Source organism: Drosophila serrata, unplaced genomic scaffold (genome assembly GCF_035046125.1).
Source record: "Drosophila serrata isolate PLE 108 unplaced genomic scaffold, ASM3504612v1 contig_95, whole genome shotgun sequence".
Taxonomy (NCBI): Eukaryota; Metazoa; Arthropoda; class Insecta; order Diptera; family Drosophilidae; genus Drosophila; species Drosophila serrata.
The window spans coordinates 21,003-33,865 of record NW_028256993.1 but is presented as its reverse complement, the minus strand read 5'-3'; positions in this window follow the sequence as shown (position 1 = coordinate 33,865).

The following is a 12,863-nucleotide window of genomic DNA, read 5'->3' as shown; positions in this document are numbered from 1 at the left end:
CCGCACAATGTAAGGCTAACCGCGACTCCCACAGCGAACCAAATCTTTGGGAATCCCCCGGCGGGCACGTCGTCTCTGAGCTCCTGCATAAGGCGCACGTTGTGTTCGTTCAGTCGCTGCAGTAGCGGAAGACTCAGCATATTGTCGTGCCCCGTAATATTCAGCAAGGGTGAAGTCGCAATCCCCGGACTAGTATTAACCGAGTTGTTGAGGTTTAGGTAGACAGAGTCATTTATGACCGCTGTCCTCTCGAAGGTGATGAGTTGGGCCACTTTAATGGTAGTAGTGGGCCCGTCGTCGACGGTAACCCTCGTCCGTTCTTTGTTGACGATTATTACCCCTTCATCTACGACTATAAGGGATTCTAGATTGCTAGGGCAGACTGCCGTCCCGACTGCGTGCAATTGACGGGCGCAGGTGTCGTGGCCAAGTTAGTGGAGGAGTCCGCTAATATCACGTCATCACATTCCGCTACATTGTTGTCCTCCAGCTGCAGTATGGTGTTGTAGTGCGCGACCGGAAAGAGCAGGATCTAGTTAAAATAAACTTAACCTTAGGGTACTGTACTACAATGTGGACAACGGCATTAGATTGGAAAATCTTAATTTTAGAAACATCCATGAGACTAACTATGGGGACCTCAATGAGCTGCTCGTCAAAGATAGCCTTTAGGTGGTTATGGTTGAATATAGTAGGATTTATAATGTTGTTTTTAGCGAGGGTAAAAGTGAGCATACAATTTTGAATTTCGGATATTAGCATTCTATTCCTGGCGAGGAGTGTTTCGAACAAATGACCTGAATCAACAAGCCTGTCCCTTTTCTCCTTGAGGATCCTATTAACTGTGTCTGTGAGTAAATTAAAGTGTTTTTGTGTTTCCGTATTAATAACAACCTGTCTATTGTTAGCCTCGATAAGCGATACCTGTTTGGTTTTAATTCTATTAAGATCATCCGCGTCGGGTGTACCCGCTACGACCTTAAGAACTGAGCCCAAAAAATCAAGGCTCCTGGCCATTCTATGGTGTATCTTGAGCTCATCAAAAATGTTCTGGGCATGTTCGATGTCAAATTCCAGCAGCTTCCTCACGTGGGATTGTGGGAACAGTTGAAGCATTCTGACCGTGGAGTCAATTATGCTAGAAAATCGGAAAGATTTGTCGAGCGCCTAACCAGGCCATACTGTTCCCATACTAATACATTGCCGTCTAATACCGAGATGTATTTCGCATGTGATAAGTCGGTGATTCCCGCGCTTGCGGTGGAAAGCAGTATGCTGCATATTACGGAAATCCTATGGAAATTATAGCAAATATTGCATTTTTAGTATAAGGGCGAACGTGGCAGATGAAATGCTTATCTTATGTTGACCACCCTCCCCCTAATGAGAACAGATGTTCCCTTATCTGCTTCCACACGCTCTTCTAAATAAAGCGGCGTCAATTTGTTCCCTAATCTTTTGTTGTTACGTAGGTGTACTTTTTCGTCAACTTGAAGACTCGTTTTTGTCACGAAGGGTTAATCCTGTCCAGATTAGACTGTTGTGCCTTGCCAATTTTAGCTTTAATTGCCAGCTTGATCTCGTCACTGCTGGCGTGGATGACTTCCACTGGCCTAAACTCTGTGACCGAATGTAGCGACCTATTGTATTCTACCATAGACCGCAATATAAGTTCCACAGTACCCCCGAATTTTTTTTTTATCAATTTTAAGGCATCTGGTGATTTCTGCCAGGGTACTGTGAAATTTTTCTACTTGGCCATTGGAGTTACTGTGTAGCGGTGGCGCATTGACAACATTGATGCTGTATTGGTTTTTCAGCAATGATGTGATTGTTTCGGAGTTGAACGCGGCCTCGTTGTCGCAGTATATGGTTTTAATATTTGGGTAGAAGTTTACCAATTGGAAATTAGGTCCCCGTACATCTATTATTGCCCCAGAAACTAAAGGCTGTACGATAGCGAATTTGAACAATTTGTCAATACTGGTTAAGGTTTTTTTGTCAGTTGAAAAAATGTCGATATGCTACATTTCTCCAACGTATGAAGGGATATGCGTATTTCCTAATTCCTGCTTCTTAGGATAACGGTCGTATTTGGCTTTCTTGCAGACTTTGCAATTTGCGACCACTTCGCTAGCTAGTTTAGACATGTTCGGGAAGTTATAATCACGGAGGATTTGTTTTACGTTCTCCTGCGCAGCCCGATGGGCGCTATTGTGCTCGGTGTAAGCGATTTCAAGCCGTTTAATTGCGATGGTAATGTAGCTGACGAAGGTTTTACAATGCCAAAACTTTGACGCAGGAAATTCTTGCCTCAAGGTATGTTAAATACGAGACAGGGTAGGGAAATGAATCGCGTTCACAACGTTGGCGTTGATAACGGAAAACGGATAAAGTCTTAAGCGGATTCAACAAGCGAGTCCTTGTTATTAAAGTTAATGATATGGCAAGCTCTATTTCCGAACACTATAAAATCTCGCCGAAGCGGTTGGCCTGCTTCTTCCAATCGGACTGGGCCTCAGCATCTAGGGGTTGCAGGGAGAGCGCGTAAGCTACCAGGTTTTGTTTTCCGGGTGTGTAGAACACTTTCCCGTTATTTTCATCAATCAAATGCTTTCCATCGCTTAATCTTGGCGTTGGTATTTTTGTCGGATACCGCGTATTTGAGAGGCTGGTGGTCGGTAAAGATCCGTACCTCTTTGGTACCATATAGGTAATTTTGGAGTTTCCCTATTGCCCAGACTATCGCCAACAAGTCTCTTTCGCTAGTGGCGTACGACGGAACTTATGCTCTTCACAAGAAGAACGAAGATACTACCCTTCAACATGAATAGTGTAAACGGCATGGAGTTAAAACTAGCGGAGCGAGCTAAGTATCTAGGAGTAACTCAGGACAAAAAGCTCTCAAGGCAAGCATTGCATTCTATTTCTGCAGGAAAATGATTGGGAACAAACGGGGACTACACCCAAAGATAATAATATGGCTCTACACTGCAGTGGTACGGCCAATATTAACATACGGGGCCCTAGTATCGTGACCGGCACTAACTAGGGCATGCAACAGAACGAAGCTGATACGGATAGAATGGGCAGCGAGTTGCGCTGCGGCTGCCCTCAACGCCATCCTGAATATAATGCCGATAGAACTGTTTGTAAAGGACATTGCAGCACAGAGCGTGGTGAGACTGATGGCAAGCAATTGCTGGAGGGAATACGGCGCTGGGCACGGCAAGATTCTTGTGAGCAACGGCATAAATACAAATAGAAATACTGACTAAACGATTGCGGAGTTAAACTTCGGGAACGCATTCTCGACCTCATATCCACCAAGGGAAGACAGGAACAGGGGCAAAGTGGTGGTAGAAGACGAGGTGTCCCTCTACACCGATGGCTCCAAGATGAGCTGCGGCGAAGGAGCTGAGATATACGCTGAGAATTGGGGAATTTAAGGCTTTCAATGCCTTAAACTCAGAGACGGTCTTTCAGGCTGAGTTACTAACCATTAGGGAAACAGTCGATCTCTCCTTAAGGCTGGACTTCAGGGACACCAGAGTTCGGATCTACTCGGATAGCCAAGCGGCTATAAAATCCCTAGCTGCCGTGAAAACAAACTCACGGCAAGTGGCAGAATGCAAGAAGGTCCTTAATTGGCTTGCTGATAAAAATAAGGTACAAGTATACTGGGTACCGAGGCACAATGAGATCCCGGGAAATGATAAGGCAGACGAACTAGCCCGTGCAGACTCGGCAGGGCTAAGTACAGACTTCGACTTACCGATCTCCCCAAACGCGATCCAGACAAGGATCCATGATCACTTAAAGCAGATAGCTAACAAAGAATGGCTAAGTAAGAGCGAGCGCAGAAGGTCAAAAGAATGTTGGCCGAGGTACGTCAAAAAACGCACCAGTGAACTGCTATCCAACAGCAAACGGGATATCAGCACAATCACGGCAGTCACCATGGGACATTGGGTGATCGGATCGCACGCAATGAAGATGGGACTACCACACAATACAATCTGTAGAAGCTACAAGCAAACTACAGAGCAAGAGACACCGAAACATATGCTCTGCTTCTGCCCAGCGCTGAATCACATCAGACTTCGCCACATTGGTGCCTACCAAATGGAGTCACTGGGAAGTATAGGAAAGCTGAAAGTTTCGGCAATCCTAGGTTTCTTCACTGACTCTGGTTGGTACTGATAGCGATCTGGACCACCAACAACAAACAGAGAAAGTGGAACAAAAAGCAGCTTAGTTCTAATTGAAGACCCTCGTATCGGGCCTCATCACTGTAACCTAACCTAACCTAGTTGCGTAGTTTAGTTCGCAGTCCTTTAGCGTGCGCGAAATCATGGTAATAGGTCTCAAAATAATGAACGCGACAGGGCAAGGGTAGCTGAAGCTTGGATGCTCCAGGAGGAACGGGGAAAACATTCCTCATTATATTGATTCTAGCTACGGTTCGAGCTAACAAGGACATAGCTTTAGCTCTTGCTTCATCTGGAATCGCTGCGACATTGTTACCTGGTGGGAGGACTGCTCATTCAGCGCTGAAGTTGCCGTTGAACATGCAAATCATCGAGACCCCTACGTGCAACATTTCCAGAGCATCTGGCATGGGAAAAGTATTGCAAAGATGTAAATTCATTGTTTGGGATGAATGCACAATGGCACACAAAAAATCGCTGTAGGCTCTCGATCGATCATTGCGGGATTTGCATGGAGCTGTCCAACCATTTGGGAATGCGTTAATATTGCTCGCAGGGGATTTCAGCCAAACGTTGCCTGTGATTTCCCGATCGACACCAGCTGACGAGATAAATGCTTGCCTAAAATATTCTATATTGTGGCAACATGTACGTACATTACAGTTGAAGACGAATATGCGTGTCCAATTACAGAACGCAGCCGACGTATTCTCACGACAGCTACTGGACACGGGGAACGGAAAACTGCCAGTCAATGAGACGTCGAGAAAAATAGTATTACCCGAGAATTTCTGTAATTTACTTACATCGAAGGAAGGACTTATCCAAAAAGTGTTCCCGATATCCGAATAAATTATAGGAATCAAGATTGGCTCAGTGGACGAGCGATTCTCGCTGCCAAGAACAAAGATGTATACCAGCTCAATCATGTAATCTAGTCCAGCATAGAAACTGACGAAATTACATATAAGTCGATAGACCCCGTTGTGGAGGCAGAGGAAGCCGTTAATTACCCTACGGAATTTCTAAACTCACTTGATCTGCCTGGAATGCCACCACATATATTGAAATTAAAAATAGGTGTGCCGATTACCATGCTCCGAAATATAAATCAGCCGAAACTCTGCAACGGTACGCGACTTGAAGTCAAGAAATTGATGAACAACGTAGTAGAAGCAACAATCATAACAGGTCCTTTCAAAGGTGAAGATGTCCTCATTCCTAGGATTCCTCTGATCCCGACTGATACACCGTTCCAGTTCAAGAAATTGCAGTTTCCCATTCGTTTGGCGTTCGCAATGACCATTAATAAAGATCAAGGTCAATCTATGGAGTTGTGTGGTGTAGATTTGGATGCAGATTGTTTTTCACACGGATAATTATTTGTTGCGTGTTCCCCTGTCGGAAAACCAGATAGTCTTTATATTTACGCGGAGAATGGAGAAACGAAGAATATTGCATACCCAAAAGTATTACAGAATTAAATGAATTTGAAAATGATTTATTTTTGTAAGTCATAAGTCATTTTATACCCTTGCAGGGTATTATAATTTCAGTCAGAAGTTTGCAACGCAGTGAAGGAGGCACCTCCGACTATATAAAGTATATATATTCTTGATCAGGATCAACAGCCGAGTCGATCTAGCCATGTCCGTCTGTCCGTCTGTCCGCCTGTCCGTTTCTACGCAAACTAGTCTCTCAGTTTTGAAGCTATCTGAATGAAACTTTGCAGTTAGTCTTCTATATACTCTCACTCGTATATATGTCGGAACGGGCCGGATCGGACGACTATATCATATAGCTGTCATAGGAATGATCGGAAAAGTTTTACAAAAAAAATTATAAAATTTTTAGAATTTGATCAAATTTCAGATATAGCCATTTCATATTATTCTACAATTTTGTGTAAAATTTTATGATAATCGGACGGCTATATCATATACCTCCCATAGGAACGATCGAGAAATTAATTCAATTAATAAGTATAACATTTTCAGTTTTCAACAGATTTTCATCAAATTTGAGATATAGCCGTTTCATATTATTCTACAATTTTGTGTAAAATTTTATGAAAATCGGACTAATATATCATATAGCTCCCATAGGAACGATCGAGAAATTTGAGAGGAATGAGAATGGCGGTGGCTGTTGTCGGAAGACTGACAATCGCGGTGGCGATAACATTTTTAGTTTTCAACAGAATTTAATCAAATTTGAAATATAGCCATTTCATATTATTCTAAAATTTTGTGTAAAATTTTATGAAAATCGGATTACTATATCATATAGCTCCCATAGGAACGATCGAGAAATTAATACAATTAAATTTATAACTTTTTTAGTTTTCAGCTGATTTTCATCCAATTTGAGGTATAGCCATTTTATATAAGTTTTAAATTTTGTGGCAAATTTCATAAAAATCGGACGACTATATCATATAGGTGCCATACAAACGATCGTTTGATGTAGAGGAAAAATGCAAATCTGTGAATGTAAAACTGCAAATATAATATGTATAGGTGAATGAAATGAAAGCAGGTATGACTTCATTGTTTTTTAACACAAATATATCTAATTTATATTGTATGGATTCCTATTCATAGAAGTTCTATCTGCAAGGGTATATAAACTTCGGCGTGCCGAAGTTAGCTTCCTTTCTTGTTTATAAGTCATATTTCTTATGCGTGCAACCACAATATGCCACAGAGAAACGTGGCAGGGTACAGCTAGTAAAATATAAGTTTTTAAAAATGGGATAATAAAATATAAAATTGCCCTGACTAGCTTATGCTGGGAGCTGGTTATTAACTACTCCCCCTTAAGTTTGTCGCCGTCCTCGGTGATTACCAATTCGTCGATGGCCTTCTGCAACTTGAAAGGTTCTTTTTCTACTCCAGCGTTGTTGATCAAGCCGCACAATGTAAGGCTAACCGCGACTCCCACAGCGAACCAAATCTTTGGGAATCCCCCGGCGGGCACGTCGTCTCTGAGCTCCTGCATAAGGCGCACGTTGTGTTCGTTCAGTCGCTGCAGTAGCGGAAGACTCAGCATATTGTCGTGCCCCGTAATATTCAGCAAGGGTGAAGTCGCAATCCCCGGACTAGTATTAACCGAGTTGTTGAGGTTTAGGTAGACAGAGTCATTTATGACCGCTGTCCTCTCGAAGGTGATGAGTTGGGCCACTTTAATGGTATTAGTGGGCCCGTCGTCGACGGTAACCCTCGTCCGTTCTTTGTTGACGATTATTACCCCTTCATCTACGACTATAAGGGATTCTAGATTGCTAGGGCAGGCTGCCGTCCCGACTGCGTGCAATTGACGGGCGCAGGTGTCGTGGCCAAGTTAGTGGAGGAGTCCGCTAATATCACGTCATCACATTCCGCTACATTGTTGTCCTCCAGCTGCAGTATGGTGTTGTAGTGCGCGACCGGAAAGAGCAGGATCTAGTTAAAATAAACTTAACCTTAGGGTACTGTACTACAATGTGGACAACGGCATTAGATTGGAAAATCTTAATTTTAGAAACATCCATGAGACTAACTATGGGGACCTCAATGAGCTGCTCGTCAAAGATAGCCTTTAGGTGGTTATGGTTGAATATAGTAGGATTTATAATGTTGTTTTTAGCGAGGGTAAAAGTGAGCATACAATTTTGAATTTCGGATATTAGCATTCTATTCCTGGCGAGGAGTGTTTCGAACAAATGACCTGAATCAACAAGCCTGTCCCTTTTCTCCTTGAGGATCCTATTAACTGTGTCTGTGAGTAAATTAAAGTGTTTTTGTGTTTCCGTATTAATAACAACCTGTCTATTGTTAGCCTCGATAAGCGATACCTGTTTGGTTTTAATTCTATTAAGATCATCCGCGTCGGGTGTACCCGCTACGACCTTAAGAACTGAGCCCAAAAAATCAAGGCTCCTGGCCATTCTATGGTGTATCTTGAGCTCATCAAAAATGTTCTGGGCATGTTCGATGTCAAATTCCAGCAGCTTCCTCACGTGGGATTGTGGGAACAGTTGAAGCATTCTGACCGTGGAGTCAATTATGCTAGAAAATCGGACAGATTTGTCGAGCGCCTAACTAGGCCATACTGTTCCCATACTAATACATTGCCGTCTAATACCGAGATGTATTTCGCATGTGATAAGTCGGTGATTCCCGCGCTTGCGGTGGAAAGCAGTATGCTGCATATTACGGAAATCCTATGGAAATTATAGCAAATATTGCATTTTTAGTATAAGGGCGAACGTGGCAGATGAAATGCTTATCTTATGTTGACCACCCTCCCCCTAATGAGAACAGATGTTCCCTGATCTGCTTCCACACGCTCTTCTAAATAAAGCGGCGTCAATTTGTTCCCTAATCTTTTGTTGTTACGTAGGTGTACTTTTTCGTCAACTTGAAGACTCGTTTTTGTCACGAAGGGTTAATCCTGTCCAGATTAGACTGTTGTGCCTTGCCAATTTTAGCTTTAATTGCCAGCTTGATCTCGTCACTGCTGGCGTGGATGACTTCCACTGGCCTAAACTCTGTGACCGAATGTAGCGACCTATTGTATTCTACCATAGACCGCAATATAAGTTCCACAGTACCCCCGAATTTTTTTTTTTATCAATTTTAAGGCATCTGGTGATTTCTGCCAGGGTACTGTGAAATTTTTCTACTTGGCCATTGGAGTTACTGTGTAGCGGTGGCGCATTGACAACATTGATGCTGTATTGGTTTTTCAGCAATGATGTGATTGTTTCGGAGTTGAACGCGGCCTCGTTGTCGCAGTATATGGTTTTAATATTTGGGTAGAAGTTTACCAATTGGAAATTAGGTCCTCGTACATCTATTATTGCCCCAGAAACTAAAGGCTGTACGATAGCGAATTTGAACAATTTGTCAATACTGGTTAAGGTTTTTTTGTCAGTTGAAAAAATGTCGATATGCTACATTTCTCCAACGTATGAAGGGATATGCGTATTTCCTAATTCCTGCTTCTTAGGATAACGGTCGCATTTGGCTTTCTTGCAGACTTTGCAATTTGCGACCACTTCGCTAGCTAGTTTAGACATGTTCGGGAAGTTATAATCACGGAGGATTTGTTTTACGTTCTCCTGCGCAGCCCGATGGGCGCTATTGTGCTCGGTGTAAGCGATTTCAAGCCGTTTAATTGCGATGGTAATGTAGCTGACGAAGGTTTTACAATGCCAAAACTTTGACGCAGGAAATTCTTGCCTCAAGGTATGTTAAATACGAGACAGGGTAGGGAAATGAATCGCGTTCACAACGTTGGCGTTGATAACGGAAAACGGATAAAGTCTTAAGCGGATTCAACAAGCGAGTCCTTGTTATTAAAGTTAATGATATGGCAAGCTCTATTTCCGAACACTATAAAATCTCGCCGAAACGGTTGGCCTGCTTCTTCCAATCGGACTGGGCCTCAGCATCTAGGGGTTGCAGGGAGAGCGCGTAAGCTACCAGGTTTTGTTTTCCGGGTGTGTAGAACACTTTCCCGTTATTCTCATCAATCAAATGCTTTCCATCGCTTAATCTTGGCGTTGGTATTTTTGTCGGATACCGCGTATTTGAGAGGCTGGTGGTCGGTAAAGATCCGTACCTCTTTGGTACCATATAGGTAATTTTGGAGTTTCCCTATTGCCCAGACTATCGCCAACAAGTCTCTTTCGCTAGTGGCGTACGACGGAACTTATGCTCTTCACAAGAAGAACGAAGATACTACCCTTCAACATGAATAGTGTAAACGGCATGGAGTTAAAACTAGCGGAGCGAGCTAAGTATTTAGGAGTAACTCAGGACAAAAAGCTATCAGGGAAAAAAAAAGCATTGCAGAAAGAGTAAGGAAGGCAAGCATTGCATTCTATTTCTGCAGGAAAATGATTGGGAACAAACGGGGACTACACCCAAAGATAATAATATGGCTCTACACTGCAGCGGCCAATATTAACATACGGGGCCCTAGTATCGTGACCGGCACTAACTAGGGCATGCAACAGAACGAAGCTGATACGGATAGAATGGGCAGCGAGTTGCGCTGCGGCTGCCCTCAACGCCATCCTGAATATAATGCCGATAGAACTGTTTGTAAAGGACATTGCAGCACAGAGCGTGGTGAGACTGATGGCAAGCAATTGCTGGAGGGAATACGGCGCTGGGCACGGCAAGATTCTTGTGAGCAACGGCATAAATACAAATAGAAATACTGACTAAACGATTGCGGAGTTAAACTTCGGGAACGCATTCTCGACCTCATATCCACCAAGGGAAGACAGGAACAGGGGCAAAGTGGTGGTAGAAGACGAGGTGTCCCTCTACACCGATGGCTCCAAGATGAGCTGCGGCGAAGGGGCTGAGATATACGCTGAGAATTGGGGAATTTAAGGCTTTCAATGCCTTAAACTCAGAGACGGTCTTTCAGGCTGAGTTACTAACCATTAGGGAAACAGTCGATCTCTCCTTAAGGCTGGACTTCAGGGACACCAGAGTTCGGATCTACTCGGATAGCCAAGCGGCTATAAAATCTCTAGCTGCCGTGAAAACAAACTCACGGCAAGTGGCAGAATGCAAGAAGGTCCTTAATTGGCTTGCTGATAAAAATAAGGTACAAGTATACTGGGTACCGAGGCACAATGAGATCCCGGGAAATGATAAGGCAGACGAACTAGCCCGTGCAGACTCGGCAGGGCTAAGTACAGACTTCGACTTACCGATCTCCCCAAACGCGATCCAGACAAGGATCCATGATCACTTAAAGCAGATAGCTAACAAAGAATGGCTAAGTAAGAGCGAGCGCAGAAGGTCAAAAGAATGTTGGCCGAGGTACGTCAAAAAACGCACCAGTGAACTGCTATCCAACAGCAAACGGGATATCAGCACAATCACGGCAGTCACCATGGGACATTGGGTGATCGGATCGCACGCAATGAAGATGGGACTACCACACAATACAATCTGTAGAAGCTACAAGCAAACTACAGAGCAAGAGACACCGAAACATATGCTCTGCTTCTGCCCAGCGCTGAATCACATCAGACTTCGCCACATTGGTGCCTACCAAATGGAGTCACTGGGAAGTATAGGAAAGCTGAAAGTTTCGGCAATCCTAGGTTTCTTCACTGACTCTGGTTGGTACTGATAGCGATCTGGACCACCAACAACAAACAGAGAAAGTGGAACAAAAAGCAGCTTAGTTCTAATTGAAGACCCTCGTATCGGGCCTCATCAATGTAACCTAACCTAACCTAGTTGCGTAGTTTAGTTCGCAGTCCTTTAGCGTGCGCGAAATCATGGTAATAGATCTCAAAATAATGAACGCGACAGGGCAAGGGTAGCTGAAGCTTGGATGCTCCAGGAGGAACGGGGAAATCATTCCTCATTATATTGATTCTAGCTACGGTTCGAGCTAACAAGGACATAGCTTTAGCTCTTGCTTCATCTGGAATCGCTGCGACATTGTTACCTGGTGGGAGGACTGCTCATTCAGCGCTGAAGTTGCCGTTGAACATGCAAATCATCGAGACTCCTACGTGCAACATTTCCAGAGCATCTGGCATGGGAAAAGTATTGCAAAGATGTAAATTCATTGTTTGGGATGAATGCACAATGGCACACAAAAAATCGCTGGAGGCTCTCGATCGATCATTGCGGGATTTGCATGGAGCTGTCCAACCATTTGGGAATGCGTTAATATTGCTCGCAGGGGATTTCAGCCAAACGTTGCCTGTGATTTCCCGATCGACACCAGCTGACGAGATAAATGCTTGCCTAAAATATTCTATATTGTGGCAACATGTACGTACATTACAGTTGAAGACGAATATGCGTGTCCAATTACAGAACGCAGCCGACGTATTCTCACGACAGCTACTGGACACGGGGAACGGAAAACTGCCAGTCAATGAGACGTCGAGAAAAATAGTATTACCCGAGAATTTCTGTAATTTACTTACATCGAAGGAAGGACTTATCCAAAAAGTGTTCCCGATATCCGAATAAATTATAGGAATCAAGATTGGCTCAGTGGACGAGCGATTCTCGCTGCCAAGAACAAAGATGTATACCAGCTCAATCATGTAATCTAGTCCAGCATAGAAACTGACGAAATTACATATAAGTCGATAGACCCCGTTGTGGAGGCAGAGGAAGCCGTTAATTACCCTACGGAATTTCTAAACTCACTTGATCTGCCTGGAATGCCACCACATATATTGAAATTAAAAATAGGTGTGCCGATTATCATGCTCCGAAATATAAATCAGCCGAAACTCTGCAACGGTACGCGACTTGAAGTCAAGAAATTGATGAACAACGTAGTAGAAGCAACAATCATAACAGGTCCTTTCAAAGGTGAAGATGTCCTCATTCCTAGGATTCCTCTGATCCCGACTGATACACCGTTCCAGTTCAAGAAATTGCAGTTTCCCATTCGTTTGGCGTTCGCAATGACCATTAATAAAGATCAAGGTCAATCTATGGAGTTGTGTGGTGTAGATTTGGATGCAGATTGTTTTTCACACGGATAATTATTTGTTGCGTGTTCCCCTGTCGGAAAACCAGATAGTCTTTATATTTACGCGGAGAATGGAGAAACGAAGAATATTGCATACCCAAAAGTATTACAGAATTAAATGAATTTGAAAATGAT